This window comes from Herpailurus yagouaroundi, unplaced genomic scaffold (genome assembly GCF_014898765.1).
Source record: "Herpailurus yagouaroundi ecotype Mexico unplaced genomic scaffold, PumYag 67793, whole genome shotgun sequence".
In the NCBI taxonomy this organism is placed as follows: domain Eukaryota; kingdom Metazoa; phylum Chordata; class Mammalia; order Carnivora; family Felidae; genus Herpailurus; species Herpailurus yagouaroundi.
In genome coordinates, this window is record NW_024420586.1 from 243,799 (window position 1) to 271,362 (window position 27,564).

General features: G+C 35.7%; 1 protein-coding gene and 1 long non-coding RNA gene across 2 annotated transcripts in view; both read left to right on the forward strand.

Moving 5' to 3' along the window:
* Nucleotides 1–27,564, forward strand: part of CNKSR2 (connector enhancer of kinase suppressor of Ras 2) — a gene marked incomplete at its 5' end in the record, with an annotated part of 233,171 nt that overhangs the window by 195,870 nt on the left and 9,737 nt on the right. The gene's annotated exons all lie outside the window — the stretch shown is intronic.
* On the forward strand, nucleotides 107–27,474 carry LOC121026106 (uncharacterized). Its single transcript, XR_005788267.1, has 3 exons — nucleotides 107–117; nucleotides 11,021–11,028; nucleotides 26,138–27,474. It is a non-coding gene; the product is annotated as an uncharacterized LOC121026106 (long non-coding RNA).

Here is a 27,564-nt window from a genome sequence, read left to right on the forward strand (position 1 = left end):
TATTTAAGAGTCCCTTATGGTTTGCCTCCTTCCCTCTCTGTAACTTTTTTTCCCCTTCCCCTCCCCCCTGGTCTTCTGTTGAGTTTCTCAGGATCCACATATGAGTGAAAACATATGGTATCTGTCTTTCTCTGCCTGACTTATTTCACTTAGCATAACACTCTCCAGTTCCATCCACGTTGCTACAAATGGCCATATTTCATTCTTTCTCATTGCCAAGTAGTATTCCATTGGCAAGCGGTATGATTGATGAAGCTATTTAACACCTCTGGTCCTCAATGTCTTCATTGTTACATCAGGTGATAGCTGTACTGGAAGTTAGGTAAGAGTCAAATGAGGTAATACCAGAAAGCACTTAGTTTCCATATCTGACACACTGTAGGTCTTCCAATAAAGTTTTTATAACTATATAATTTATGTAGGTTTTATGCATATTTGGATTTGGGCAGTGAGAGCAATTGTAATACTTAAATAGTGAATTAATCCTGGAAAACCTCAATAAATAACATTTACCTGACTACATGCCCTAACTTTGTTCAGTTCTAGCTATTGAGTTGAATCATATGAATTGCTGTTTTTATAGGTCAAAATGATGAAATAGCAGCAATTTTGTACATTTCAACATAATATATTAACTGTATCCTAGGAGCTAAAATAGAAATGTCCCTCACTTTACATTCTTATCACTCACTCACTACTCCTTTCATTTTTGACTTTGGACATTTGAGAATTCCAAATAGCAACAGCCTTCTATATGTTTACTGAAATATGTATTTATACACCTTGCCAATAAGGTCTCATTTCAAATATTTTCCCCTCAGAGTCCTCCCCTGACAACCCAGTCTGACCCAGATGCCGCTTCACTACCATAGCCACCACCATTCTTTCTCTGCTATGTTACCCCATTTTATATTCTTCACAGCTTTATCACTATGAGTACAATACCAAATATTGTTCACTGATTTATTTTCCATCTCTGCCTAGCAGAATATAAGTTTGTGAAGAGCAGGGATTTTATTCCTGTTTTGTACACCCAGTGCCTAAAATGATATATGGCCATGGTAGGCTAGACACTATTGGATGAGTGAATGAATAAGTGAATGAATAAATAATAGCTAACCTCTTTTGTCACCAATGCCTTTCCATTTTAGTATATAACAGTTAAAGCTAAAGTTAATGTTCTATCCATCATGTGACTTAAGACATGAATAAAACCATTGTAAAATTCATTTGGGTATTTTATAGAGAAGGACAAGACTGCATGTTCAGAATACTGTCTTCATGCTGGACATCACAAAGCTGGGATGCAAATAACTGTAATTACTGCTTTTTAGTATGGCTCATTTATAGTCACCTTCTCTCCTACTGAAACCATACTCTTCCTGATTTAGTTGCATTTCAAAGACGAAAGCCATGAGAAAATGACATGAGAGATAACCAGTTCATTGTTGGAAACCAGATCTTCCAGCACCCCTAGGCAATTGTTTTTCCTACCAAAATCTGCTGTCTGTGGAAAGAAGGGTGGCCCCCTTGGTAGATGAAGCTGCCTAGCTTCATCCTGATTCATTTGTAAAATGTGTCGAAATTGCAACTTGTACTTGAATGAATAACCAATAGCCCTGCATTGGCCAGGAAAATAAACTCAGGAATGTTAATAAGCAATGAAGCCAGATTTAAATGGCAAAAGAATGAATTCTAGATGCTACAGAGTCACACCAGTAGAAGATGTGGCCAGATAAGAGTTGAAGTTCACATAAAAGGATGACGAGCCCTCACCAGTATAGTTAGGACAAGTTATGATTTACACTTTGTTTTACCAAGAAACTTGATTAGGTTCAGCCTCTGTTTTACTTGCTAATGTTTTCACATATCAGAAAAGCAAACCACGTTTCTTCAGGTCATTATTAGCATATTGTCAGTTTCTCAGTGGAATAATTTTCTATTTTATTTCATGAGAACCTGTCCTAAGTTCAGTCTCCTTTTACCTTGCCAGAGAAAGCTGAAGATCATCAATGCTTCCCCTTTTTCCTCTCTACATATGAAATCTACCTCATATGGTCACCAACTACTAGAAGATGGTAGATTAATACATAACAGGATTGTTCCATAAAACATAGCTTGGAAGTTTTTAAATTTCCTCATGTTTTTCTTTTATTGTTTTAATTGAAAACTAATAACTTTCTTATTGCTAAATAAATTGGGGCGCCTGGGTGGCGCAGTCGGTTAAGCGTCCGACTTCAGCCAGGTCACGATCTCGCGCTCCGTGAGTTCGAGCCCCGCGTCGGGCTCTGGGCTGATGGCTCAGAGCCTGGAGCCTGTTTCCGATTCTGTGTCTCCCTCTCTCTCTGCCCCTCCCCCGTTCATGCTCTGTCTCTCTCTGTCCCAAAAATAAATAAACGTTGAAAAAAAAATTTAAAAAAATAAATAAAATAAATAAATAAAACAATGGTGAAAGCAAAAAGCTACCCTCTCTCCTTATTCTACAGAATTTCTGTTCAAAGTTAAGGTTTTAAAAATTAATTCTCATATGACTTTGTTTTCTTCATGTATCTTTTTCTTGTCACTCAGTGTGAGTAGGGAGGTAAGGTATGGTTTAGTTGGTTTTCAGTTAGTTTTTCCTCAGAAATTTTTTTGATATGATCATAGTTTATAATATAAGCAACAGTCTTGTGAGATAACTTACCACCTGAGAACCCAGCCCCAACCCCAGCATATATCACCCTAGAAAATGCAGCAATTACCTGTTGACCTTTTCAAAAACAATAGGAGGAGAAGTGTGAGAAGCAAGAAATGATAGTGCCTGTTCATGCACAATTACACCCTCTTATACACACCCGCACACTCACTGATCAGAAGCTCCTTGCCTACCTGCCTCATGTCTTGGTGCCATGTGACTTTTGCCCACCCTTCTTTATGAAGGTCTTCCAATAATGTCATCTTATCCCAAAGCTCTGTGCTGAAAACAGCTAAGCGAGAGACAGCTAGCTAAAAATCGTAGCAAGTCTAGCCTCTAAGAGCTAGAATGTAGAACTCAGAGATTGGCTTCAGAACCACTGTGTCTGATGGTCAGAGTTTACCTGTAGCTTTTGGCTTTAAGTTATAAAACGTTAACCCTTCTACTAAACTATCTTCCTTATTTTTTCCAGTGTTCTCATTAGCTGCTTTCTTCTGGTGTTTCTTATGTTAGGACATAGGCACATGTTAATTGGGCTTTAATAGCTCAATCTATTTTATTCTAAAACTTTTCCTTTAATGGAAGAATACTCTTATTGTGTCATTCATAAGAAAACAGTGCTTATTACTATGTATTTTAAGTGCAAAAGTGACACCTTGTCATAAAAAAGTATTTTAATATTTAAAACTCATACTTGAGGACTCCTAGAAGGTTCTTACCTCAGGAATGTAATATGACAATTTTATATGCATGTGTTTCTATTACAAGCACAAAGTATGCCAATAAAATGAACCTTCTGAGTTATTTCACAGAATTTCTGAGAAATTGCAGAATACTTGAAAGTAAGGATGACAGTTATTAAACTCGTGGATTAAGTTCAGAGCTACAAATCCTTTAACTTTCTTAGTCACGGATTCTCTAACATTTCAATATCTATATGTAGCTTACTAAAATGTAAACTAAACCTTTATACCGTACTTTTGGTTTGCTGTATCAATGTGTAGTCTAATTAGTTCTCAGCATGTATTCATTTATTCATATTCATATATTTGACATTTTTTATTGTTTATTTACTATATACCAGGTACTATGTTAAGAGTCTTTCTTCTATAGCTCTTCCATAAGTCTACTTACAACAAAAATTTATAAATTCTCTTAAAGAAATAAGAAAGATATTCCTTTCTGATAACATGGAATAGAACAAAGAATTTAAAGTATGCAGCATCATTGTTATCTTGTACCAGTCATTTTCCCAAGTAACCAATTAATAATATTATAAAAATGATTCTTTGAGAGATGGCACATCATATTCTGTGTTCATTTTAAGGTACTTATCACTTATGCAAAAGTGATAAAACTGGTTAGAATAGATAAAACAGATCACTTTTAGAGCTATTTCTGCTTTGGCTCATTCCTTGAACATTATGGTTGGGGGAAAATGTATTCTGGTTACTCAGCTACTAATGATCAATTTGTACTATCATCAAAGCAATATTAATCTATGGTCAGTATTATACTATACTGGCCCTAATACTATACTGGCATAGTATTATACTGACCATAGATTAATATGTCTTTGATAATTGATAAGATCCTTCCTAATTTTACAGCAAACTAACATGGAGTTTAATTTTCGGAAAAATCTAATATTAGCAGAGTGCCTAATACAGAAAATTATGTTGTACTTCTATTGTCTGTTTTAGGGAAATATCAACCTTAGCTTTTTAAACAGTTTTTCACTTAATTCCACATTTATAATCCCTAATCTTCCATGATGTTGAATCTGATATTTTTATTGTGCTGTTTTCTTGTTTGGTAAATCATTCATAGAATATATTGACTTAATGCCTAAGATCTATTCAATGACCTCCAAACTTTCTCACCCATGAGTTTAATGGCTTCTTTAGCTATATTTTTTTCCTTAAGTTATTGTTGTGGTTGTTCTTGGCCTAATTTAGAGTCTATTCTAACATTATAAAATGGGTATTTTAAAGCAGTCATTCACTTCAGGATTCTCAGTGACAGAAAATAGCCCACAACTTGGTATCCCTGAACTTAAACTTCATATCTTTTTCCTTGAGCATCTCTGCTGTTTTTTCCTTGTTTTTTAACAATGCCAACACACAGGGGTTTTTTCATGCCTTTTCTAAAAAGAACAGGGAGGAGAGCAACTGGAATCAGTGGGGCTTTAATACAACCCTCTGCCAACTCTGACAGTAAGTCCCACCCCTCACTTTGTACTCTATTGTCTTCTTACACCACATGGAGTTGCTGGGAGCCATCTCTTGATTTAGCATCCTGGGCTCTAAGACTCTTTTATTAACCTAATTAGAAGGATTTTTGCGCCAGCACTGGAGGTAGGAAAGATGTTTACCATTCCAAAAATAATTCTATACAAATACTAAATATATTTGCTGAATAATTAAGTGAAAAGTTAGGCTTTACTTTGAATGCTTCTTTAAATGTGTAACACCTTTTCTGGGTTGTTGTTGTTTTCTTTTTATTTTTGGTATATACTACAGCGAACAGTATCTCTCTGGTTAATACTGTAGAACCCATTTTAAATGCTTTATATTAAGGTAAATAATTCATTTAATGGAGGTTTTTTTTTTTTTTACTGGCATAGGCATATAATATGTGCCATGCTGTATGTAAATATGCATAATAATTAGCCATCTCACCCTAGAATTTAGAGTTTTAAATATTCATTTTCCCACCCAATAGAGAAATACTCTTTATACACTTGAAAAATTATTATTGAGACTCTGCTTGCATATTTTAGGCACTCAGAGCCTACTGCCCCCAGGCAGGGCAATTCATGTTGAACAGTTCTAGTTAAAAATTCTCCCTTGTACTGACACAAAAGCTGACTTCCTGTAAGTTTTCCACTCTTGGACCTTGACATTGCAATTTAGAAAACTACACAAGTATTTGAATGGCTGATATGTGGAAGAGGGCTAAGATAGTCTTTGAAGTTTCAGAGGACATAATAGGTGGAAGCTACGGGCGGGGGGGGGGGGCTTTTTGATTGATATGAGGTGGAAATTTTCCAATGGTTGCATTTGCCCATGAATGGAATATCTCTTCTAGTCAGTTTAGTGGGTTCCCCATTACTCATTGCTTAAGAGGAGGCTGAGTAACCAGCTACCAGTCAGGGCTTCCCAAGCTAGTTGGACACTTGAACCTGATGGCTTCTTCCATCTCTAAAGTTTTATGGTTCTCTTCAACATAGTGGCCTTGCTTTTACTCTCACTCTAGTGCTGTGTACATTGTACATGTCCAAAACTATACAGTGGAATTTTGTTATCTAGCATAGTTTGTGTGTCTCATCTCTGAACTGAATGCACATAATCACCTTAACTTTCTGACATGAGTTCTAGATAACTCACTATTCTGGTTACCTTCATCTGTATACCTTGTTTCCTTTTAGGGTCCCCTTGCCAAGTGTATGGGAACTAGTACAGTACTTTATTCAAAAAGATATCATACAAAATTTCATCATATGCAAGGCATGCTGCTCTTGGCTTTCCTCTTATCTCCCAAACTAGAGATACCGTCCAGAAAGAAAAGGCCAGCTTAAAATGCTTCATTTTTATTGAATCCATGTTGGTCCTTCTGTTGAAATTAAAAAATGAAACTCTTCCCAATAATACTCTATTCTAGAACTTTTCTATGTGTCTATAACAGATTTATCATTTTGTTCTCTTAGAACCCATGCAGAGTATTGTTTGTTTGGATAAGAGACCTCTCTTCAAGCCATAAGTCTTGAGGGATTCTGACAGTGACCCTAAGATAATTTCCAGAAAGTTTGTTCAGTTCCTAAAATCATTCTGCTCATTCAAAGAGACCACAAGGTGGGTCTTAGTCATCCCTTATGTCAAGAAACACTTCTTTTTAAATTTCCCAGTTTGAAGACTTACTCCATACAGGAAAAACCTAAAATATTTTTGAAGCTGTATGTTTCTACTTTCTTATGTTATTTTTTTTTTTAAAGAAGCTCTGTCTTCAGGTTTTTCATAAGCCTCAATGGAACATTTGCCTTCCTGGCACTCTTTTTATAAGGAATCAGATTATTTTCTGTTTGTTCATTTCTAGTAGCCTCTTCTTCCATCTTTTATAGAAATCCTCCTTCAACTAAAGCTTAGAAAAATCTCCTTGTAACTATCTTAACTTCAGCTGCATCTCCTTTCCCTGTCTTATAGGGACAATTTACATTTGTAGTACTGGAATTTAATTTTTTTAAACTACTGACCATCAAAAACTAGTATTTGTCTGAAGTTTTAAAATAGTATTTCTTATCATCTAGGATTCATATTTGAATGTGTGTTTTCTCTCTTCACCACTAGAAAAACAAAAAGAAAACCCAAACTGATAGGGCTTTTTCTAGTCCCCTTCAGATCTAGAGTGATGCTTACTTCTTCCCTGTGGTTCAGTGTTAGATCCCAAATAGATTTTACTAGGGTCTTTATATTTTTGATTCATGAAATTATCAGAATTTTAATGCATGCAGCAATTATTTACATTTATTAATCTCATTTTTAATACAGTACTCTTGTACTTAGTATATTGGTGACAAGCAAAAAAATATTAGAGCTTAAATTATATCATTTTTTATTTTGTCATCTTTGGAAGGTTTCATAGATACTGATCCACCAGTTTTTATTCTGCAAATAAAGGGAAAAGTGGATATAAAAATCAGGTGACTTAATTATGACATTTTGCAAGATTTTTAATCCTTTTTTCTTACATCCCTCAATCAGTACCAGAATGTGTCAAGATAGAGTGTTAAAATCATACAGACCCTGGCTGTCTACAAAAGTCAGTAGGAATAAGGAAAGAAGAATGGAGATTTCTACTAACTTATTATTTTAGATCAGTGTCCTGTCCCTGGTGAGCCATAGTTCTTGGTCAATTGCATTCACTGTTTCCTAAGAATTACCATTTCTATACATAACCCAACTCACATCCATTATGAGTTATAGCCTCAAATTAAAGAAACAAGTTGCATTCACACCTCTTCATCTTAAGCCCTTTTTATAAAATAATAATGGTGGTAAAAATCTATACTATCAGTTTCTGCTCTAAAAAGCCTATGGGGTAAAATTTGAATATTTTTGTTTATTAGGTTACTTGCTATAATGTATCCAGTGCTAGATATTTGCTACCTATATATAAAGGATAAGGCTATTTCTTGAAGGTGATCTCTTTTATTACAGTTTTTAGGGAATACATGGTAAGATTTTATAACATATGATTTAATGAAAAGTAATGTTGAGTTCCACTGTCCATGTTCCTTGAGCTTTTCACAAAAGCCAGTGATATACCTCTCCCAAATGAATAATTAATATAGCTCATGATAAAAATGAAAATAAGCAAACAAACTAGATTTGGCCCTTCAAAAACTGCATGCCTATAGTTCATTGAGCATGCGTGTATTAAACAAGGTTTATAGCCTGTACCTCATTGTCATGGAACCAAGACTAAACAAATGCTGATTAAAACTATTCGGGGGATTTATGGCTTACAAAATACTGTATACTGTTGAAGGAAGAAAGACATGGGTGTCCAAAAATTGATTTCTGATCAACTATAATGAGGAGAATGAAAAAGAGAATGGAATTACTATTCTTCTATAATTCCAGCCAAAATTTAGTAATTCCACCTATTCATTTGAGCTGTGAGTTTATAAATCACTTTCAGGTTTTTAGAGTTTTTTTAAAGAAAGTTTTATTTTTCAAAGGTTTAATTATTTTGAGAGAGAGAGAGAAAGTGAATGCAAGCAGGGGAGGGGCAGAGAGACAAGGAGACAGAGGATCCAAAGCAGGCTTTGTGCAGACAGCAGAGAACCCGATGCAGGGCTTGAACTCAGGAGCCATTAGATCATGACCTGAACTGAAGTCTGTCGCTTAACCAACTGAGCCACCCGGCACCCCAGGTTTTTAGAGTTTAATAAATACACTCCAGCAGTGATAATGAGACAGGCAAATAACATGAGTGACGCACTATTTAAACATCAGTAATATTTCTGCTGGTGACATCATATCACAGTCTTCAACTTGTGAAATGTGTGAGGAAGTTCTACGCATTACTGATATTCAGAAATATCTTTTTAGTATACTGAGATGATTAACACCAAACCAGGAGCTTTAAGCCAGTTACACTATTTTTACAAAATGCAAAGCTCTTCTATTTTACTCTGTGTCTTAAGTTTAAAAAAGAAAAAGAAAAAAAAAGAAGGAAAAAAGAAAATGCAGTTTGTTTTACAGTCAGTCATCAAAAGCCTAATAAAGAGGGCTTGGTTAATATCCCAAAGGTGAATCATAAAAGCAGTCATAAACCAGATGTTCTTAACACATCATATATCTGACCAATGAGTAAAAACTCAAGAACACTTTATTATATTTGCAGTTGACTTTCACAGAGTTAAAATGATGAGTATTGTGCCTATAAAGTTATAATTCTTAAGGATAAAGAATGGGAGCAATCTGGAAAAGGATTCATATCAGAAAAGGAATAGGTTGCCCTTGAGTTTGCAATCGTGACTTGTTCCATTGGTTTCCAACTTAAGTACAATTATGATGTATTAATTTATTTGCCTAACCAAGCTTTTATTCTATCCATTGCTCAATTTCTAAAGTCAGAAGTTGTTTGTATCTGACATGCTTGGATATTACCCCCAATAGCTCATAATTCAGGTAGTTATTGCCCAATTAAATGAAAGTGTGAATGATATAAGCCATTAGGTTTGTGAAACTATGTTATAATTATCTATAATAAGTGACTGAATCTTTAGAAAAGCCTCTTGAGTGATCCAGTGATATAAGAAATCAGATATTTTTAGTGATTGGAGAATGCTTATTTAGAATTAAGATGATCTCAATCCAGCTTTCAAAGATTATTAAAAGTACGTTATATTCTAAAAGTTAAAAAGGAATGAACAAATGGGTAAATCACTCAAATCTTTGGGTAAATTTTGGCTACTCTTTTTCTGTTAAATTCTCAATATTTTATGGAAATACTGAGATGAATAGATGTATAATATGGCATTTTAAAATAGTAACTAATGGTTATGTCATAATTGTATCTATTGTACCTGATCCATGTGGTACCGAAACCTAGTCATTCAAAAAATCTTCTTAAAGAGTAAATTTTAGACATGGCAATAAACCCTTATCAGGCAGTTTGGCTGCAAGCCCTTGTAATATCTCTTTAGTGTAGCAAAGTGATAAGACTTTTTTTGGCAGTAGTTCCTTCTAATCAGCCTCTGTCAACAGAGGACCTTTAGAGAGTGTAGTGGTAGCTATATTTATAATTAAAAATTCATCCTCAGTGAGATTCTGACTCACCTCATCTACTTCTAGTATGAATGACATGTGAATAACTTGACAATCTAGGTCATTCAAAGAAAACACCCTTTGGCAGTGGTTAGACTATCACTTCATATAAGGTCTAGATCATTCTTTCTTGACATAACAGTGCCATAAATAGCAGTCTTTAACCTCAGTGACCTGTCTTCCTAAGGTTCTCTCCTCTGCCACATAGTTCACATCAAAGACTTGATGTAGATCTTCTTACTAGAATTGAAAATCTAGTGAGGTAAAGCTTCTTACCAAGTTGTTCAATACAGCTCTTTATTTAGTGTTCAGCTTACATTTCATATTCTTAGACACTAAATTGAAATGTATTTTAATTATTTAATTCAATTCAAGTGATATTTATGGAGCAGCCACAATGTTTTGAGTACCCACTCTGCTAAGTGCTGGAAAAACAAAGATTTTTTTGAAATCACATAAACAATGTTTGTCATCTAATGGGAGAGAAAAACATCCAGATGTAACAGTGTAGCATATTAAGTGTTTTCAAAGATAAACATGTTAAGTTCCACAAAAGCCCTTAAGAAGTCTTGATTATTTCTATCTTGTGAAATCAGACAAAGCTTCAAGGAGGATATAACATCTGAGCTGGATCAGTAAAATTTAACCAAGAGGAAAAAAAAAGGGGGGGGTGATTTTTTTTTTGTAAAAAAAAAAAAAAAAAGCATCAACAAGGGCAGAAATGGAAAAAAAGAATAATTTATTTTTTTGAATTCATTTATTTTGAGAGAGATAGAGAGCATAAGCGGGGGAAGGCAGACAGAGAGGGAGAGGGGGAAAAAGTAATTTAGAGAATATGTTTCTGAAAAAAACATGATGGAGAGCCTGTGGAGATCTCCTTAGGAAGATGACAAAATCAGATACCAGTTTCAGCAAGGTCACTCTGATGGCAGTGTGGAAGATGTATTGATGTGAGAGAATGCAAGTGATAGGGAGACCAGTTAGAAAATTATTTCAGCAGTTCAGATGAGAGAGACAAATGTGGAGTCAAAAAGGTAACTGCTACTGGAAGATCAACAGGTAGACAGTAAAGTTTGAAGAGTCTAATGGAAGTTTGGAGCACCCCCAATGGAGAATTGGAAATTGAGCTAACCAACAACTAACAACTGGTCTGCCAAGTAGTCCTGAATGACCAAAAGTCAGAAATCAAATTTAGAATGGTGCCAGTCAGCTTGGATATACTGTTTTCTCTAGCATTGTTTAGTGGCCAGGCAGGAATAAGAAAGAAGATGGTTGATTTCTGGAAAGTGTATGTATAGTACATTTTCAAGAGGATGAGGAAATTGAAGGGTCTAGTCAGAGCGGTCCAGATTGGATAAGGAAGTGAATTCAGGAGAGGGCTGTGTTCTTGAGATCAAAGATTAGACATAATAGAAAAGATAGAAGGAGAGGAAACTGGAATCAAGAAAAACTGTAATACTTCAGAGGTGACGTGATTCACCATGATGACAAGTTGAAATGTGTAGTGTTTTAGGATTTTACAGCAAGAACCAACAAAGAGGGCACTTATTTCAAAACAGTCTTCAATATCTCACTTTTATGTTTGCATCTTGAAGAAAAAAAATACTTAGAATACTTTGCCACATTAGTATCTAAAGTAAGCTATCTAATTGCAAGAGGAAAATACCCATTGATATAGGAAATAAATCCCATTTATATTATTATGATTCATTATGTATTTCAGTTGTTAAGTGAAATATATTCGATGAACATAACTTCTATTATAAGGAAGTGAAAATTGAAGATGTTTTAACTTGCTACCTCAGCTCTAAAGTAAGTCTTGAATTAACCTGCTTCATTCAGGTTTACAGCATCATTAACCGATCAGTCTTTGAATAAAATAATTTTAAAGATGATATCAGGGGCATTCTGAATGGAATGACTGATTACATGTATTTGCCCTCTACTTTCAGTGGTGTCTCAGGAAAACTCTTTTTTCCTTCGTGTGAACTATACTTGTCTGTTGAATGAAAGACATTTTAGGGATTTATCTTTTCTATAAAGGTATGCTACATAGTCTGGACTTGAAATGCAATCTGCAAAGCTAGGCTTGCTCATAAATCTGAATCTTTCATTATTTTCCCATGTAGAGAGAGAAGATATCTTTCCACATGGAAGAAACACTAAAATACAATTGCCTTCCCTGAGGTAAAGCCAATACATCTATAGTGTGGTGCATTTTGTTTAAATCTCCTATGTTTAGTGAACAGTAATCTATCCAAATAATAGCTGATTTAAATGAGAGCTAACTAGTAGCTGATGTCCTTATATAATATAGCTCGTTTAATCCTCACAACAACCCTAAGAAGTAAATATTGTCACTGTCCTCATCTTCTAGATGAAGAGTTTAAAGAACATGATCCAGGACTCCCAGCTAGTTAATAGCAGATCTGAGATTCAGACTAAGACATCCTGACAGCAGAGTGAATGCTCTCAACCACTTATTGCCTCCTCAGATTTATCACTTTAATTCAGGTTAAAACTTAGCAAAATGTGTCATGTTTGATCTATATAAAAGAAACTAAAATTTTTACATTTTATTACATCAGGTCAAAATCATTATTAATATGCTCTATCAAGTAGGGCAAAACCTGTGTACCACTTTACCTTTTATTACTAAAAATTGTAATTAGTGTACTTCCTATTTTTAACTTATGAGTATCCCAAAATCATGTACCATGACATATGTAATCAGTGAAACAACTTGAGTCCACCACTTGAGTCAAAACTCTTTTTTCATATATTCAAGTTTGACAGGATTCCTTTTACAGCTAATTTGTGCCAAGTTAATATTGGGATATTAGAAAAAAATTGCTACTTGTGAAGAATTAAGTCTTGAGACCAATTTGAAAAGTATTTCATATGGTAGCCAAAGTTTTTATTGCAGTTTTTCCCTCCAGGTTCCTCTTTATCCATCTTCCTTGAAACAATCCAAATATTTCTGCCTTTTTTAAAATCAGCTCATGGATCTTTTTATTTATTTTTGAATCTTTTGGTGGAAGTAGGGAGTGGAAGGAAAGCCACAGATTCGGGGGTACAGTCAGGAGATGCCACTGATTTTCCTAGTTCCTCTTCACAGATGCCAAGTCTGAGGATTTGTGGGTTACTTGGTCTTCTCTCGTGATAAAACATTACTTCCTATTCGCTTACGAATCCAGAAAGTCAGTCAAGGAACTATTAACACATGCAATATTCACACTTACGTATGTTTCCAACTTCTAATTTCTCACTTTTCCTATACAGTAAGTAGTATCAAATTACCAAATTACTAAATTTGGAAATTACCAAAGTGAACTCTAGTGAAAATCTCACAGTTTCTGCATTTTCTTTTACAATATTGTATGTAGAAGCACTTTACGAAGTGAAAAGCAAACCAGAAATGTGTTAGTATCACAATCCTTGTTATTACTAAGCTAACAAGCTAAATTGATTTGCCTTCAGAATGTTTACACTAAACTGAAGAAGAGTAAAAGTTGTTCAGGGATATTTCTTAGAATTTTTTAAAAAGGAGTTCTAATTAGATTATATGACTTTTTTTAAAAACAACAAGGTCTCTATCAAACTCCTAGATGCTATTTAAGAAAACCAAATTCAGAAACTAATGAATAAATTACTACTTGAGAACTGGCTTTTGATTTGACATTTCAGTAGTAACTGATGTGGGTATCTGTAACCCACCTTCCTTAGAAGATTGCCATGGCAACTACTGAGGTACAGTACCAGTACACTGAAGCTTCAGGCTTTGTCAGTGCTAAATACAGAAGCTGCATTTGATTTCAGCTTGTCTGTTTCTATGGGGAGCAATGTACCACAGTTCTTTACACTTCCCAGGTTTACTTTTTCATTACCACGGAGACCAGATCTGCCCACACAACTAAGATCTGAAACCATTCCTAGTATGGCTAAAACTAAGGCCTTGGAAACCAAGGCCTTCTACAATTAAAGTGCATTGTTTTGTTGAAGAAGAGTTCCTGCTTCTGCCTTTGAAGTATATTGATTTTCCACAAAGAGAAAACAGGCCTTCTAGTCCTGTGCTGAAGATTTACAATAAAGAGAAAGAAAATGTCATCATGACACTTTCCTTGGTCAAGTTCTGGTTTTGTGTTTATTTATGGTGTATATTCTGCATAGTCAATTACTAGAGAGTAATGTTTCATTTCAAATTATGTGACAGTTTTACCTAATAGTAGACACACTTAATGTATACTTTTATGGTCGTCTTAAAATGCTCCTTTTAATTTGAGTGTGGGATTGTGCAAATTTGCTTCTAAATCCAGTGTTGGTGTCTTTTAAATTAGTTTTTCACTTGCTCACAATAAAATATGTGTGAGAAGTCATTCTAGAAAGTTGATCATAACTATACATGGATTTAACAAGAAAGGATTGGTGTCATTTATCACTATAAATCCAGTATAACACAGCCAGATAGAGCTGGTGAATTATTTCTGGCAGATCATATACACCAGTACAACTGTATTGTAATGTATCCTTTTTTTCAATTTTTCAATTTTGTCTTATTGTGGTAGTAATGTGGTCCTGTGTGTGTGTGTGTGTGTGTGTGTGTGTTATACACACCAGTATCACAAAAAGGGCCAAAGTTCTACAGAGTTTTTTGATAATGATATTTGTTAAGGAGATACTAATTACACCATAGCTGCTCCATGCCCTCCACCCAGTGGCACCAGTCAAAAGAGATGGTAAGGGAATCTTAAGTGGAACTTGAGAATCCCAAATTCACCCCTTGATTTGCACATCCTTACAAATTCTTATCCTTTGTTTGATTTTTTTTTTTACCCTAGAGAAGGTAGCATGGTCCTTGTTTTCATGTAAATATACTAAATAGGAATTTTTTTAAAGCCTGGCTTCAGTGAAATATGGAATTGTCCTTAATTTTTTAAGGATATTATAAATAAGCTAACATCACAAAGTTGCTATGAATTCATTAATTTATAAATGGAAAACAAATGTATTAGTATAATTAGATTTTTTGTTTTGTTCACTAGCAGGAAGTTAGCAATTTATTCCTGTATTTGAATACAAATTAAGTTGTATGATACAGAGAACCTTCTGATATTTCAAACATTTGTATCTTGCAAAATGAACTATCATCCTAATGAAGTCCCTGTATGATTCTAGTTTTCTGTAATTACACTGATGAGTGTGGAATTCAACATGAGATGCTAAATGTTAAACACAGATATAGCTGGAAACCTTTTGCAGTAACTATAAAGTCATTTGTATTTGTCCATAAGAACGCTGAGAGTCAGCATATCTCTAACTCTTTAGTAAAACTTACTTTCTTTAAAAGGAAAGTGCTATACAATTTTTTCAGGGGGGAAAAAATGAAATTCCTGTATAATAGGGAATTTTCAGTTTTTTTTTTTTTTTTTTTTTTTGAGAGAGAGAGAGAAAGAGGGAGAGAATGAGCAGGGGAGGGGCAGAAAGAGAGGGGGACAGAGAATCCGAAGCAGGCTCTGTGCTAACAGCAGAGAGCCTGATGTGGGGCTCAAACTCATGGTTGTAAAATCATGACCTGAGCCAAAGTCGGATGCTTAACCTACTGAGCCACCCAGGTGTTTGCTTCTTTAAGTTTTGTTTTGTTTTGTTTTGTTTTGTTTTGTTTTTTGAGAGAGAGAGAGAGAGAACATAATAGGACATTTTTGAAAAGTATTCTTCATATGTTCTTAGATTCTATAGTTTTCCATCCCAAATGCACGATGAGTTTGCTGATCCAAAATAATTTCAAGACAACTAAGGTTGAGTTTCAATACTCATTCTAACTTCTGATTTTTTTGCTAAGATGGATGTTTGTGCTTATTTATTTACATCCATGCTATATTTCTTTTTTTTTTTTTTATTTTTTTAACACTTTTTTTTGAGAGACAGGAAAAGAGCATGAGTGGGGAAGGGGCAGAGAAAGAAGGAGACACAGAATCCGAAGCAGGCTCCAGGCTCTGAGCTATCAGCACAGAGCCCGATGTGGGGCTTGAACCCACAAACCGTGAGATCATGACCTGAGCCAAAGTCGGACGCTTAACCAGGAGTCACCCCCGCGCCCCTATCCATGCTATATTTCTAAGAAACATGATTTGATAGTGATTTTTACCAAAATAATGTTTCTTCTTACCATTTATGCAGTACATTTTGAGTACTTAAATGTCATAATTTCAATATCATAATATGCAGAAGACTTTAACAATGGGGATTTATGATAATAGTTTATGGTGTAATAACTATGGAATGAAAAATAAGAGAGAATATGAAACTATTATTGATTAAGGTGGGAAATTAGATTTGTGATAGATTTGAGGTAAAGAAAAATAGGAGTTATGATAAGTAACTGTTAAGATACAATTTTTTAAATGTTTTTTAATGTTTATTTTTGAGAGGGGGGTGGTAGGGGCAGAGAGAGAGGGAGACACAGAATCCGAAGCAGAATCCAGGCTCTGAGCTTTCAGCACAGAGCCCAATGCGGGTCTCAAACCCACAAGCCGCGTGAGATCATGACGTGAGCTGAAGTCAGACACTTAACGACTGAGCCACCCAGGCACCCCAAGATACAATTTTCGGTTCTTATCTACGTCCCTTGAATTTTCTCTTTGACCTTTTTTGTCACTTGTTTTTGTGGGAAAGGTATTTTTGGTTATCGTTATTGCTACAAAATTTAGTTGGCAAGGCCCCTAGAGCAGTTTCTTTTTGCCAGTGTTGTTAATGAGGAAATAATCCCAAGTATCAGGTTGGTATGCCAAGGAGGTCAGTAACAAGCCATTTTGAAGTTATTAAAGAGGGAAAGTGAATATTGTAAATCTTGTAATATTGTAAGCTCACCCAGAAAAAGTAAGTAGAAGTCTATTTCAAGCTTCTACAATCATAAACAATGTTATAGCATGAAAGGAGATAAGGTCTTTAAATATTTTTAAATGTTTTTTTTAATGTTTATTTATTTTTGAGAGAGAGAGAGAGAGAGAGACAGAGCGTGAGAGGCGGAGGGGCAGAGAGAGAAGGAGTCACAGAATCCGGGTTATTTAGGCAGGTGTGGGTGGAATCTAAGTGTTCCACAGGTCGCAGTGAGCCCAGCGTCCTCCTACGCCGCCATCTTCCTCCCTAGAATCCAGGAGTCACAGAATCGGAAGCAGGCTCCAGGCTCTGAGCTGTCTGCACAGAGCCCCACGCGGGGCTTGAACTCACGGACTGTGAGATCATGACCTGAGCTGAAGTAGGACGCTTAACTGACTGAGCCACCCAGGCGCCCCAGGTCTTTAAATTTTTAACATAAGAATTACTCTTTTTCTTCCTCTACTCCAAAACGTGCACACAGGCGCCCCCACAGCTCTACACATGCTTTGATGTACTCTGGTTGAAAAGAATTTATTTTTGGGGCGCCTGGGTGGCGCAGTCGGTTAAGCGTCCGACTTCAGCCAGGTCACAATCTCGCGCTCCGTGAGTTCGAGCCCCGCGTCGGGCTCTGGGCTGATGGCTCAGAGTCTGGAGCCTGTTTCCGATTCTGTGTCTCCCTCTCTCTCTGCCCCTCCCCCGTTCATGCTCTGTCTCTCTCTGTCCCAAAAATAAATAAACGTTGAAAAAAAAAATTTTTTTTAAAAAAGAAAAGAATTTATTTTTTTAATGATTATTTATAATTGAGAGAGAGAGAGAGACTGTGAGCACACAATCTGGGGGGGGGGGGGGGGGGGGGGTGGCGGTGGACAGAGAACCTGGTGCGTGGCTCAAACACATGAACCTTGAGATCACGACCTGAGCCAAAGTTGGAAGCTTAACCGAATAAGCCACCCAGGTTACCCCCCCCCAAATTATTATTTTACTCACCTTGGCAGATCAGTACCTCTTTTTCCCCTCACTTAGTCTCAAGGGATGTCATGATACTGGAACTGATAATGATATTTTTTAATAGAAGTAATCCCACCAATATCAAGATGGCAGTACTTTGGGGCACCTGAGTGGCTCAGTCACTTGAGTGTCCCACTCTTGGTTTAGGCTCAGGTCATGATCCCAAGGTGGTGGGATGGAGCCCCACGTTGAACTCTGCACTGAGCATGGAGCATGCTTGGGATTCTCTCTCTTTCTCCTTCTACCCCTCTCCCCTGCTCATGTTCTGTCTCTCTAAAATAAAACAAAGTAAGATAAGATAAAATGAAATATTTTTTAAAACATGGCAACACTTTGAGGATAGTAAATTAGTTTAGTATTAGAATAAGAATAGGGCAGACTCCATAAAGCAAAACTTCACAAAGATCTTTGTTACTACTAATTTAAAAATATATATGTCTTCATTTATTTTGGATCAAATCTTTAAGAATAAAGTTCTGCCATTGATTGCCTACTTACTAAAGAAGCTTAGGCAATAGTACAATTTGCATAGCATCAAAATTTATCTATCACAATCATGTTTGCTGATCAGAAACTTGGCAGAAGCCATAGAGCAAAGTCCTTTGTTTACTGTGATTAGATTCTGATGGAGTGAACATGCTAAATATATCTTTATAACCCCCACTCCCCAGGTACAGATACCCTTAATACCCTTACCTTTTATTCCAAAATGTCCAATTTGGAACATTCAAGTCAAATGTGATGGGCAAATCAAATAGGTTGAGTCACAGAAGTATAACCAGTGTTCTGAAGACATTTTTTACTATCCAGTCACATAAGTGGTTCAGGTTTAGATAAGATTGGAACTGCTTTTTAGAGTGTTTATCAGGTAGCAAAGAGAATTTCCTAAAAGGGTTATAAGTACTACAGAAAACCCACTGAAAGAAATAGACAAGAAACCAATTGAGATATAGTTGGCCCCAGTTTGCCTTTTCATTTTGGCAGACCAGATATAGTAACAGATGAAGTGTTGTCAGTATCATTTACCTGTTCACCCCATTGGCAGTTCTTACCACTGAGCTATTTCATACCAGTTATCATCCGGAGTGAATATGACCTATTTAATTATATCCTTTTACTATAATCATGTAAGGTGGTAGTAGAGGTTGAAAATTCTCATAAATTGGGGCACCTGCCTGGCTCAGTCAGAAGAGCATACGACTCTTGATCTCTGGGTCGTTGAGTTCAGTCCCCACATTGGATGTAGAGCTTACTGAAATAAATAAACCATTAAAAAAATTCTCAAATTGAAAATATTTAGTATAAATTGGGGCGCCTGGGTGGTGCAGTCGGTTGAGCGTCCGACTTCAGCCAGGTCGCGATCTCGCGGTCCGTGAGTTCGAGCCCCGCGTCAGGCTCTGGGCTGATGGCTCAGAGCCTGGAGCCTGTTTCCGATTCTGTGTCTCCCTCTCTCTCTGACCCTCCCCGTTCATGCTCTGTCTCTCCCTGTCCCAAAAATAAATAAACGTTGAAAAAAAAATTTAAAAAAAAAAAAAAGAAAATATTTAGTATAAAAAAGTCTATTTCCTATAGTGGGTTCATGTCTCAGACTTCAACTATGTTACCTCTGTAGCTATTACATCTGGAAATGAGAATTTTAGAGATTATTCTAAAATAAATAATTATTTGTTTAATTTTTTTTTGATGTTTATTTATTTTTGAGACAGAGCATGAATTGGGGGAAGGTCAGAGAGAGAGGGAGACACAGAATCCGAAGCAGGCTCCAGGCTCTGAGCTGTAGCACAGAGCCCAATGTGGGGCTCAAACTCACGGACCGTGAGATCGTGACCTGAGCCGAAGTTGGACTCTTAACCAACTGAGCCACCCATGAGTCCCAAAAATAAATAATTATTAATCATAAAATAGGTTGCAATAGCAACCCATTCTGCCAATAAGCTGCCGTCCACCCACGTTGCTGTAAAGAAAAATTTGCTAGGAATGGGTGTCTTTTTATTAAGGTTATCTCATTGGAGTTCAACATGATTTTTAAATAATCTCAAAATAATTTTATCTATGAAATATTTTAAAATATGGGTGAATTAGTATAGAATGGTTAAAGAATGACCTCAATATTTTATAGAGTAGGAAAAAAACTTTTCCTCCTCTGTCCTGTTAGATTTTTTTGCCTGGGAACTGCAAATTAAACTGACTAATGACAGATTAACAGAAGAAAATATACATTTTATTCTATGTTAGCATTTTAATTTTTATCTGCACAGAGGCCTTCAAAGAAAAGAAGTGAAGACAAGACCCAAAGAGGTAGTTAGACGTGGAAGCTTATATACCATTTTAACAAAGGACAGTAAATTGTAGAGAAGTGACAAGATAAAGGAAAGGGGTTGGGGCTTCTAGGCTGTGAATTGTGGAAAAGTAAACATATGGGGGAAAATAATGGAAGATAAAGGTTATTTTAGTAAGGTGTGTTTGTGCAAACCATCTTAATGTCAGTTTTCTTTTTTCTCCAATGATAAGGGTGTTCTTCTCCTCGTATGGAAGAGGAGATGAAGAACACCTTTACAAAGGGAAGTTTATGTCCTGCTTTTAGGCAGATCAGGGAACAGCCAAAGGTCTTTCTATGTTTACTCCTTCTTAATTACCTTCAGCTCAAAATAATCCTTATGCCAAAGTGGCATATTTTGGGTTGGCATTTTATGATCCCCTTCAGTTTTGAAGTCTATTGTAAGCATCAGAACTCAGCACATACCTATATACAGTTATGTTTTATTTGTCTTCTTTAAATGTGCCCTAAATTTTGAGTATTTTTACTTTCTATGTATTCCAATTGTATTTATCAATTAAAATTAATATATCCATACAATGTTATTAATGTAATTATATATATTATGATTACATATAATATACATTATTAGGACAATTGTATAATTATAGTCATATAATTGAGTCTGTATACATGTATGTGTGTGTATATATATATAACATATATGTGTATATATATATATAATAAAGTAGAACTTTATTTTTTTGATAATTCTTAACTATAAAATTTTATAAGACAAATGGAGAAAGGTCATACGACTACACCATGAACTTTTTGAAATCAGACTCTCATGTTTGTTTATTTATCCCTAACATTTGATATAGTATACATACCCATACATTTGATAGAGTATACATACCCATAGGCATCCATTAAATCCTCATTAAATAATCCGTATCTATAAAAATGAATTCCTCCCATTTTCTATTTTAAAGTCTGATTGGTGATATTTAGGATGACAATATAATGTGGTAAAATTCCAGAGTACATTCTTCTGAACTATCTATGGACACTTCATTGAAAATAAACTGGTGGCAAACTAAATTAACATATTAGGTACTTTTGTGACTATTAAATATAAAAGACCTTTTCAGTGATTGCTGATATATGTTACATTTAAAGGGTAGTTTAGATGTGCCTCTATTTCAGATAGTGGTTTTTAATGCAGGTAGAAAAAGCCAAAATAAGTGGTATACTCATAATAACTAATTAAGCCTAAGTGCGCTCTAATGTCATAGTATAGCAATAGGTACATTACAATGAAATACTACTTTCATAAGGAAATACTGTCTCCGATGAATTATACACAGAGAGAACTGTGATTTGGCAATTTAGAGGAACATTCTAATTATATGGAAACAGTATTTCCTTATCTGTTTTGCCTGTGGCTAGGTTTATCAAATATTTTATTTCACCTGGAATTGCTATTTAAAGATCTCCATAAGCGCTTTAAGTATAAAAACAAACTGTATTACATTTTACTACTTATCACTTTATTTTTTTAAAAAAGAATACTTTGTTGTGAAAATTTTACTTCTCAATCATAAAATAAAAATAAAGACTTTCCAGTTCCTTTCCCCTATGGTATTAAATAAAAAATAAGCACAGAAATTTTTTACAAATCTGATATCCTGTCTTTTTGAACTTAAAACTTTACAAGAAAATAGGCTCTCAAAATTTGGACAGATACTCAAGCCACAATGAACAAGTCTCTTGGTTCGAACATTCTGAACCAAGGTGTCAGCCCATTCTTTCCAATACTGACACTGAGAAAAGTATCACTGATTATCAATTCATGGTGTTAGATATTCCTGTTTTTCAAAAAGAAAAACCTAAATCTGAACAGACATTTAAAAGGTGAGGCTCCAGATAATAATGTTAAACAAATTTTTTTAAAGCACACAAACGGGTTCTACTCTCCTGAGAACTCTACAGTGTTGTTTGGATGTCTGCACTTGGTGACCTTTGTTATCTGCTAGCAGTTTAAGACCAGTAGTCAGTAGCTTTGCCCTTAAATTTCCCCTCAATCTCAATGATAATGGAATAGATGGAACCAAATTTTGCCGTAGAACCCAGAAGTAGAAAAGTACTGGGAAGCTGGGAAGCTTAAGCACTTATTTCCATTTTCACATATTTTCTTCTCTTTCATTCATTAAGGAAAAGATTTTTGTCACCTATTTTGAATTCAAACTTAATCATTCTCTCGCAAATGTTTGTGCCTGTGTCCTTACCATATAATCTAACTCTCAGGCATTTGATTCAAGGATCATCAGCTATTCCTAGCAGGTACACTATTAGAAGCCTGATTACATTTCTGAAACTTATGTTTCTAGAATCTCTATTTCTGCTAATTATCTGAATAATCCTTAGGAGATTTTTAAATTTATGAAACAAAAAGGAAAGGAAATATCCTCCTCAGTAATTGCTACATAGATACAATCTGTGAAGAGCTTTGCATAGGAGGTGGATCCAGACTGGAATAAGTCATTTTATACATGACTCAACTTGGTATCGCATCTGGGTTCACCTTTCTGATCTCTCAAGGGGTTCAGTAACAGTAAAACGGAATCTGTTTCTTTTTATACAGCTAGGCTGGTGGCCTCACAATTGAGGGTTTCAGTGATGAGTGGAAGTTCAATAAATATTTGTTAAGTAATATATCAAAAAGAAATATTACTGATGTGCTTGAAGCAGCATAGATGCAGGTGTGTTGCTGTTGTTTCAAAGTATAATTGTTTAAAAACTTGCTAAATAGTGAAGTTTATTTTAAGAGCAGGAAGTAGGGAATATTTTTTAAATTTTTCTAATGTTTATTCATTTTTTGTGAGAGAGAGAGAGAGAGAGTGCGAGCAGGAGAGGGGCAGAGAGAGAGGGAGACAGAATCTGAAGCAGGCTCCAGGCTCAGAGCTATCAGCACAGAGCCTTACCCGGGGCTCAAACCCATAGACCTCGAGATCATGACCTGAGCCGAAGTTAGACACTTAACTGGCTGAGCCCTCCCAAGAGCCCTGGGGATATTTTTATAGTTAGGGTACTGGCCAAAAACAAATAAACAAACAAACACCAATCAAGAACCATGTAATTTAAGGTTTTTTTTTTTTTACAAGAACATGTAATTTCCACCTACTCTTTAAAAAACAAGAATAAAAATAGTCTCATTATAGTAAATTAGTTTTAACTGGTTTGAATATTTTGACTATTTGGGGATAAATGAAGTTGTTAGCTGCAAAGAAGAGTAGAAATAGGGAGAGAGAGAAAGCCCCACAAAAGTACAAAGGGAAAGAAAAGGAAATACTGTTGAGAATCAGAAAAGGACTTGAAAAAGTTAAAGTATGAGATTTACAGAAGTCCAAGATAGGCCTATGTGGAGCAGTATCATTTATGAAGTGGAATAGATGTTTGTATTTTAGAGATTTCATGTAGATTAACCATGTACTAGTCCATCATAACTGATCTGCCTGCCGTTGCTTCTTACACTGGAGATTCAGAATGCACAGATGTACAGTTCATTCAGTGGACTGGAGTCTGGAAGTATCTTTATGGTTGTTCTGTTTGCCTCAAAAATTAAAATAAGCTATTTGACACTACATAAAATTTAAGTTTTAAAGAATTTATTCAAGCCGTTTTCCAAATCTTCCTGTATTCTCTGTAGACCAAGACATTTGCATCCAGTTCCTCAGCAAAAACCTTAAAGTTGTTTGAGCTTTGATACACAGTGTTATAGTTGTAGAACTTATGACTTACAGACTACTTGTATATGCAGTACAAAATTCCCATTACTCAAACAGCCCTACCAACAGTATAGCCCATCCCTCTGTGCCTGTCCTGAAGCAGGAGGTCACAAAGTACACTGGGTACAAGAATCACCAGGGTTGCTTCCTTAAAACACAGATTCTTCAGTTCCATAGTTCCATACCCAGAAATTCTGATACAGTAGATTAGGGGTAGGGCCCAGAAATCTGTGTTTAATAAGCAAATCTCCACCCCTAAGATTTGGTAGCCAATGGTCCTGACCACTGCTAGTTGAATAAACATCTTGCCCTAAGGAGTTATCTTTTATGCTAAGGTATACTGACTGGGAACTAGCTGTAGCCATTTGTTTTTGTTTTTTGTTTTGTTTTGTTTTGTTTTGTTTTGTTTTGTTTTGTTTTGTTTTGTTTTGTTTTGTTTTGTTTTAGAGAGGGGAGGGCAGAAGGAAAGAAAGAGAGAAAGAATCCCAAGCCAAGCCCAACATGGGGGCTTGATCCCGACCGTGGGATCATGACTTGAGCCAAAATCAACCAAGTCAGCCAGGTGGTCCTATAACCATTTGAAGTAGCCATCCTTCTTCCCCCACCATCCTGCACTGTGGCAAGGTGCTCCCATGAGGTGTTTCCAGTATCTGGGAGTAGATTTCAGCAATCCTATAGAAACAATGTCACAAATGTAACCAAATGTGACTTAATTACCAGGACTCTGGTTCAGGTTTAGTGTGAACTAAATTTAACTATTAGTTAGGTGCACAAGGAAATTGAACCTGTCATGTAACACTGTTTCTGAGGGGGAAAGAAGGATGTGTTCAAAACAACAACTTAGAAACTGTTTGAATTTCATAGACAAATTAAGAACAGTTTAAATTTGGAAATGACCTTGTGCTCAAGGTTAGATTGCCTCTGATTTTGCTGTTTGCAATTCCATGACCTAACATAATAAAGTGAAACAAGCCAAAGTTAGTGTTCCAGTACTATAATTTCTACAAATTGTAGTATTGTCTTTTCTTTCATTTGACCTACATGATTACTTACTTCCAAGGCCCTTTTCTGCAAAAGAAGGGTATGATATGATAAAATAAAAATTAGTTCTTCTGGGGCGCCTGGGTGGCTCAGTCAGTTAAGCATCTGACTCTTGATCTCAGCTCACGTCTTGACCTCAGAGTCATGAGTTCAGGCTCATGCTGGGTGTGAAGCCTACTTAAAAAAAATAGCTGTATTCTGTTATCTAGATACTGTGCTATGGGCAACATGTGCCCTTCCCATTCTAAGGGAGGTAATAATGAGCAACATGCTTTATCTGTTCCCTCTCCCACTTTGTTCCTTCTTCTTAATATAACTCAAAAAAGGATGCTATAGGATTCTGGAGATAAAAATCTGCCTCAGGCTAGAAAGAAAAAATATGGCTGATTTGTGCCTGATGATAATATTTGGATTCCCCAAAACCCAAAATAAAATGAACTAAAAAAGACTATAGTTTATGTTATCCTTATTGTTCTTAGTTTCCCAGGTCACTCAGAAATTTTGGTCTTTTGTTGTTTCTTAATTCCTTGGCATGTGGCTAATGCTCAGGTGTAAAGTCACCATTTCATCGTGTTTACCCTGTTAGAGCTTTTCATTTCTCTCCACTTTGTATTGGTCAGCATGCAGCCTCCTCATTGGAGCCATACTGATGAACACATGTAGCATATATATTAGGGCAGTTAGGTAGAAGGCAGACCAGAAAATTTTTCCTCATGCTTCTTGATTGGATGAATTCGAGGAAAGATCTCATATAGAAAAACAGTTGAATTTTCTTGAAAGACTGATCATTTTAAATGTGTATGGAGCATACTTTTACCCTAAACTTTTCTGATTACAATTATATATGTGCATATACAAGTATAGAAGTGGGAAAAGATGTATCTGCGCTGTGTATTATTTTGTATACATAAGATTGGCATTTCCAAATAACCAAGCGTAAAAACAAAAATTGTCCCATTTATGGCCAAGTAGACTTGCATGCCAACAGAAAGACATGATAGTATTAAAACCATATGCAATTCTAGCCATTTTTTTCTCTTTTCTCTTCATGGGTATTGCATGATGGTATTTCTAATACAAATACTAATGTGCTTTGGAAATAATAATGGCACTCGCAGGTCTTTCATCATATTGTATCACTGCTTTATCATATTAGGCTAATACACTGCGAGAGTTGGTAGAACCTCTCCATGCCAAATCGGATCCACTTCTGTTGGCACTCAACCCATTGGACTCACAGATTGATAAGCTAATGTTTAGAGAATTTAGATCGGAGAGAGTCGGCACGGCGCAGACTCAACATCAACCTCTTGCAAGCAACTAAAATGGCCTCGTCCTTGCTGTTTATAACAGAAAAATGACTTTTAAAAAAGGTTAGATCATCAAGTGTTTTGGATTGGGGGCCTCCCTAAAGGGATATTAAGAGGGGCAGGCCACTCTTAAGAAGAATGCAAGCTTCCTACACTGGGACTAGCGTAAGATCAAAGCCTATCAAGATGGAGCACAGTGACAGAAAACTGCCGTTTCTATGGGAGAACAGAAGGGGAAGGGTACTGACCGGGGAAGGGCTGTGTGTCGTGACACCTCAGTTGTGTTCTCCTGACACCAGGAAAGGAGAGGGATCAGCTCCGATAACTAGACAACCCTGGCTATTTAACGGACTCTTTGGTGGCCTCTTTAAGACAAAGCGAGGAAGCAAATTCTGTGTATTAAGTGTATTTTGCATTTTTAAAACTTGACGTGCTGTATTGTACTAAATTAAGTGTAATCTATTAAGGCAAGGTATACACAACCTGCTCTGAAATTTACTGTTTATTCTATTATAAAGTGTATTCAGGTGCAACACAGAGACTGCTTTCGGTGACACTAATGAAGAAAATTCCTCATGCCAGGCTTTATTAGATTCCTCAGCTAAAATCCTAACTTTCTCCTTATTTCTTGGCACTTGTATACAAATGGTGTTGCCTCATAGGACAGGCATGAGCTATTCTTTTTCTGTAAAATTTTCCAAATCTATAGGCTGTGGTTCTCACTTTTGAAAAAGTATTTTGTCTGGATGTCTTTCGAACTAGCTGCAGATATTATTTAATACTATGTAACTGGGTCCCCTATGGCTCAATAATGCTTATTTTTCTTCTGTAGTGGATGTGAAATTTCCTTAATTTAGTTGGATTAAGACACTCTGTAATAATTTCAATGCTAATTAATGGATATTTCATACTGTGCAATGAACAAATAATTTAACATTGTATTTGGAAATGTTTTTTTTCCTTCCTGTCACCGCAGTGTGTGGTATTGCATAATGTGAATACCTGTAAAAATATAAATTACTTAAAAATAAAAATATGACCAATTGGTATCAAATCTTTTTAGATAGCTAAATAATTTGCTAAGTATGCTTGATAGTAAATATCTTTCCAAAGAGGAGAAATCTATGCTTCTTTCCCACAAATGGAATTTGTGTTGTGAATAAAATCACATTGATCTGCCTTACACTTGCCTCTGTGCTCTAACCATTTTAATGTGTTTTTTAAGTATATGTAAAAATGATGGTTGTGGTATGAAGAAATCCATTGAAAAGCT